This window comes from Peromyscus leucopus, chromosome 2 (genome assembly GCF_004664715.2).
Source record: "Peromyscus leucopus breed LL Stock chromosome 2, UCI_PerLeu_2.1, whole genome shotgun sequence".
Classification (NCBI taxonomy): Eukaryota; Metazoa; Chordata; class Mammalia; order Rodentia; family Cricetidae; genus Peromyscus; species Peromyscus leucopus.
This window is the reverse complement of record NC_051064.1, coordinates 144,950,012-144,955,731: the sequence shown is the minus strand read 5'-3', so window position 1 is coordinate 144,955,731 and position 5,720 is coordinate 144,950,012. Positions and strand designations below refer to the sequence as shown.

The 5,720-nt window shown below is 43.4% G+C and overlaps 1 pseudogene; it reads left to right on the top strand.

Annotated features, from left to right (window-relative positions):
- The first annotated feature begins 2,160 nt into the window (after nt 1-2,160).
- LOC114686379 lies at nt 2,161-5,297 on the top strand (annotated as a pseudogene).
- The last annotated feature ends 423 nt before the right edge of the window (nt 5,298-5,720 follow it).

Here is a 5,720-nt window from a genome sequence, read left to right as displayed (position 1 = left end):
TGCATCTCTGGGATAAATCCTACTTTATCATGGTGGATGATCTTTTGATGTGTTCTTGAATTCTATTTGTGAGTATTTTTGCAAAAGTATTCATGAGGGAAGTTGGTTCTCTTTCTTTGTAGAATCTTCCTCTGGAAGCTGTGACCTCCCTAGCCACTGGGTTTTTGTCTTAGTTTACAGTACCAGATACGAACTCTCTCATGTGTAGTGGGTCTTACGTGCAATGGAAAGCTGTTCATTGTTCCACAATAGCCATGTCCCTATTTCATATGAAGGTACATCTTTTCTGGCATTTGGTACTATAGCATGCAGGGACCATAGATGAGCAGGTCTTTCTGTGACAGTTTACCTCCAGCAGCCCACAAAGCACATTCTGGCACTATGAAGATAGTCAGTAAGAAGAAAACTTCCACCTCTGTCTCATCTTCCTGTACTGCAGCCAGATCACATGATGTCTTTAACAATAGTTTTAACATCTAGTCCTGGCAGGTATCCAACCACAGTGGCCAGAGCCTTTATGTTTTATGGGGCCTCAGGTGCCACCCTGGCCAACAACTTGTAGGGAGGTAACCCATGTCTGGCACCTGGGGTTTTCATTTAACAAAGTTATGACCTCTGGGGGTGCCCTTTTCACCCCTGCAGGCTGCCTCTGTACTTAAGCTCTTTAACTATTGTTTTAATAATCTATTAAAAAAGTAACCCAGGCCCAGTCGGTCTGTATGGTGGTGGATGTGTCATTGAACCTGCTTGTATTCAGTCACCTTTGGCACATCAGTGTGTGAAATGGCTACTCTTGTTACCACCAAGTCTCTGTGAGTGCCCACATTTACCACTGAGTTGTGTGATGCTCTAGAGTGGCTTTGATAGTCAGTTGTTTACATGGAAATGCTTGCAAGAAGCCTGTTTTGGTGTCCATGCACACATATTTGCATCCCTCCCTGAAATATGCAGGTTCGATGTAGTGTACTTCCTAGTCTCTCTCGGGTCACTTGACTTATTTACATGCCCCACACATATCTGTTGTCCCCACTGGGGTAGAAGTGCCAACAGCTGTTTATGTGGTCCTACAATGATCTAAGCCTTCAGATTAATAGTTTATCAAAGCCTCATTAAAAGTCCATTGTGCCTTTTTGTCTCAGTTCCATATGGTCACTCTCTTTACCAAGTTGTATAGTGGGCAAGCTGGCATGTGAAAAATCTGCCAGCATCCCAGGAGTTTAAGAATATTTGTACATCTCTTACATTTGCAGACACTGGGTTGTGTAGGTTTGCTCAATTACTTTGTCCGGCATCATACATGTCTTACTGGACCATAGCACTCCCAAGAATTTTATAGCTATGCCTGCTCCTTGTACTCTGTTGGATTGATCTCTCATCCCCCAACATCTGTTCTTGACATGCATCTGTATTCCATTTATGTGAATTCTGAATTTGTAGAACACTAAGAGATTATCATTCTATGCAATGGAATCTTTTTTTTTTTTTTAATTTTACAGAGGATGGGTAGGTTAATAAAGCATGGTTCTGGGTCACCATCCCATGACAAATACTGAGACTGTGGTTATAATTCTCAAGGTTTTCTATTGATGGTTTCAAGTGAATACAAATTGGCCTTGAGATCCAGGGATCAAAGAAACACTAAGAAAATATGCATTAGCAAGATCTAACAGATAAAAATATTCTATTGATTTTCTCAATTATCTGGGTCTTTCATCGTAAGGCACCTCGATGGGGTCTCTGTCCATCTTTTTACCTTTTTGGCCTGCTATGACCACACCAAACAGTTTGGTTTAGCCCAGAGCAAGGAGTAATAGCTGTATCTGTTGTTGGAGTTTGGGAATCCCCAGAGCAGTGGTTCCAGCAATGGGCCATCTTATGTCACCTGTTAGTAGAAAAGGAAAGTATGCCTATGCTCATAGGACAGAAAAACCAGGTGACCTCACTGTCAGGAGCCTCTCATGAAGATGCTTATCCCAGTCACCTCATACAGGATTTAAGAGGATACCACATCATCACCATTTAAACTGCTGACCTCTTAACACTGGCAATGGAATTTGAATGAGTAATGATGGAGGCCAACACTTCAATCACAGCAACATCATCATTCATTCAGGATCTTGTGGGAAGAAAAGTTCGAACATGCTCACCTGTCTGTAAAGAATGCACAGTGAGTTATGTTCCCTTCACTCCTTCGCGCATGCCGTAAGTAAGTGAGGAATGTGAATACACCTGAGCAATGCTAAGTGGCTCCAGCTTCTACTTGCCCACCGTACTGTCTTATGCCTCACTTTCCATCCTTTGTCTACTACAGGGGAACATACTAGAGAAACTGAGAATTTGTGTCGTGCCCAGGTTTTTACAGTTTCTCCAAGGCCTAATGATGATAAAGAAGGATCCTAATGTGTTGGTGACTGACGCACATTTTGGAACAGTCCCTGTGAGGCTGTTCAAGCCCAAGGTAGTGTCTTCCAAACCCCACCGAGGCATCATCTTTTATCATGGAGCAGGTGCTATGATTGGAAGCCTGGGTAAGGAGCTTCCATTCAAGGTGAGAAGTAAGATCTCATCAAAGGTAGAATCTGGCACATGTTCTCATGAGGACTTGTCAGGAGGGAGTAATGAAGGTAGAAGGTGGAGCCTCCTAAGGAGAGGATGGGTGCAGAGTTCAGGCTCACCCCAGTCTGTGGGTTGTAGTTTACACAGCAATGATTTCTATGTTGATCTAAGTCTACATTGGGGCAGCATGTCAGAGAAGGGCTGTCCTGGAACTAGATGTGACTCCTACCTTTCCTCTGCACTCATAGTACTGGCCATATCTGCCTTTTCACAACACCCTCAGATTCCTGCACTTTGCTCAGCTTGGCTGACACATGGTGAGAAAATCCGTTCACTTCCTCCCCTTCACTGCTAAACCCAGAACACAGTGTCTGGGCTCCAGTCGTCATCTTTAGCTTCAGTCTTCTCTTCCCACCTGAAGAACCCCAAAATACACTTCAGAGCTTCTCACTGCTGCACTGCAGCCTCTCCCACCCCCTGGATTCCCCCTGCAATCTTGTCTCTTCTGTCTCTTCCTGCCCTTCATGTCCTGTAGCCACTGAACTTCTCTGAACTTCAGAGAGGAGATGTCATCTCTGGGTGCAGGACAGTAGCTGCTGTCTGAGGGGCTGCGGTGGAAAGTGCTTGGTTCTTGTCACAACTGCTTTAACACTGGGTCTTCTCTTGCAGACTTTTACCATGGCCTGGGCAACCTCCTGGCTAGTGAGACAGACTCAGTGGTGCTGATGGTGGGGTGTGTGGCCTGCAACTATTGGTGACTTATTCACAGATGAGTGCATTTCTTGGGTGGATATTTTTTTTGTGAATGGAGACCAGAGTCAGGGACCCTTCCCTCATGAGTTTCTTGCACTCACACCCTATACATTACCTACAAAATATCTGATGCCTCTCTAGATGCCCATCACTATGGAGTGCATGAATGACTGGTTTTGGAGAGTGTATGAAATTAAAGAGCACTCTGCCCATATGAAGAGTTACTTCACCTTACATTAAATAAACATGATGGACTTGCAACGATATGAGGACTCCCAGGTAGTGGAGACTCATGGGTAAGCCCTAGTCAAAGCTTTATAAACAGGGTCATATTTTTGTGAAGTTAATTAAAATAAAAGACTACATTCTAGAAACACATAAACCTTTGAAACACTGAAGGAAGGACTGATACAGTGGATACAGACCTAAGCCTGGCTCCACTCTTAGCAGGGGAATGGTATTGAAATTGTGTAATGTTGTTGGGTGGTCAGCTGAATGTCAAGTTGAAGATGGAGCTTGCTGGGATGATGCTTTGGAAAGCATTTATTTTCTCTTGCTGGTGTGCTCTCATCTTTACCACTGTCTTAATCAGTGCTTCTAGTAGTTTCTGCAAGTCTGCCGTATTGCTATAATAGCTTCTGGCTGCTCCTTTGGCCTGGCCATTGATGGTTCTCATCCTTGTCTACTCGCGTGGTTCTGCCTCTGCCTCTGTTGTCATTCTGAAGCCACTGGTCTGGTGTCACTATAGCCAGTATTTCTACCTTGCTGTTTGTTACCAGCTCAACTAAAGGAGCTTCCCCACTAAAGTAGGCAAGAAAATACTTGAGAGTGGCTGGCAGTGATTTTTACCAATGCTCAACACATGCTCAATACATCATGGAAAGGTGAGTCCATGGAGAGGTGGGGCCATCAAAGTTCCAGTTGTCATCTCTGGATATTTGCTGGTTTTTCTGATTTCCAAAGAAACAGCTTTGAATTCACCTGGTCCTGACTACTCACCTATGAATCATGGTGTGGGTTGGAATGGAAATTCCTTGTCTCCTTGACTCTAGACAGGTTTCTTTGGGTTCCAAGTAAGAGAAACAAAGACAGACATCTTTAATTAGGGTCATTTTGAGGATCATGTTTGGTCTCCTGTGAGCATAGAGAATGCTGTTTGCAATGGCCTTCAGTGACCTGTGTGTATATGCGCATGTGCCTTATTCACCCTTCTTAGGTACCACAAGGTTCCTGACCACCATCACCCTGCCATTTACTTGGGTTGCATGAATGCCTCCATCCACTCCCTGAAGGGCCTGCAAACCTATGGGGTAGACCCCTCCCGGGTGGTGCTCTGTGGAGAAAGTATTGGAGGTTAGACTGTGGCCACTGTCACTCAGATTTTGGTCCGTCAAGCCAATCTCCCCCAGATCCAGGCTCAAGTTCTGATTACTCCAATTGTGCAGATCAGCAATTTCCAATTCCCATCACAAATGCAGAAACAAAATCTCCCATTTTTTATCAGAGACTTAATGATTACACTTATTTGTAAGTACCTGGACATTGACTGCTCTTGGAAAGATGCCATGTGGACAGGAGCTTGTGTATCCCTGAATATCTGGAAGAAATACAAGAAGTATTTCAGCTCTGACAACATTCCCCAAAGGTTCAGGAGTAAAAATTTCCAGCCCAAGTTGTGACCTTTCATCTCAGCTGCCTATCTGGAAACCAAGCATATTTTAGATGCAAAAATTTTACCTCTCCTAAGAGATGACAAGATCATTGTTCAGATTCCTCAGACATTCCCGGTGAACTATGATAATGACACCCTCCGTGATGATGCCTTGCTCTACAAGAAGTGCTTGGAAGACAAGGGTATCCCTGTGACCTGACCATGTGGAGGATGGCTTTCACCGATGCATCATTTTGTTTGATAAGCAGCCTTTCTCTTTTCCCCCCGCTCCATGAACATTGTAAGTGCTGTCATCAGCTACATTAAGGGTGTATAATGATAACTGTGCTCTCCGAATGAGATGAAGGAAGAATGGCTTGTATTTGAGTTTTTGCTGAGTTTTCTTTTACTGTGGAAGAAAATGCTTAAGTTGTGTGTGATCTGTGAGAGAAAGATGAGATAGAAGCACAGAACTGCTGGTTTTCCTTTGAAGGATATAAACTATGTTGTTGCCCTCCAATGGCAAATGTTCTACAACATATCTGTCAGTATTCTCTGCTACTGCCACTCAAGTAAAATAAACATTGAAATAAGAAAATCTGCTTGTAATTCTGATGTATTTTTTACTAGAGGGTTTAAATCTACATAATTAGAGATAATTAAGGGTGAAAGGCACCAAGATCAAAATAGAAATGAAACTCATAAGAAGTGGTTAAATGTGCAGAATTGTGCAGAAACAGAATACCACATTTTCAGTGAC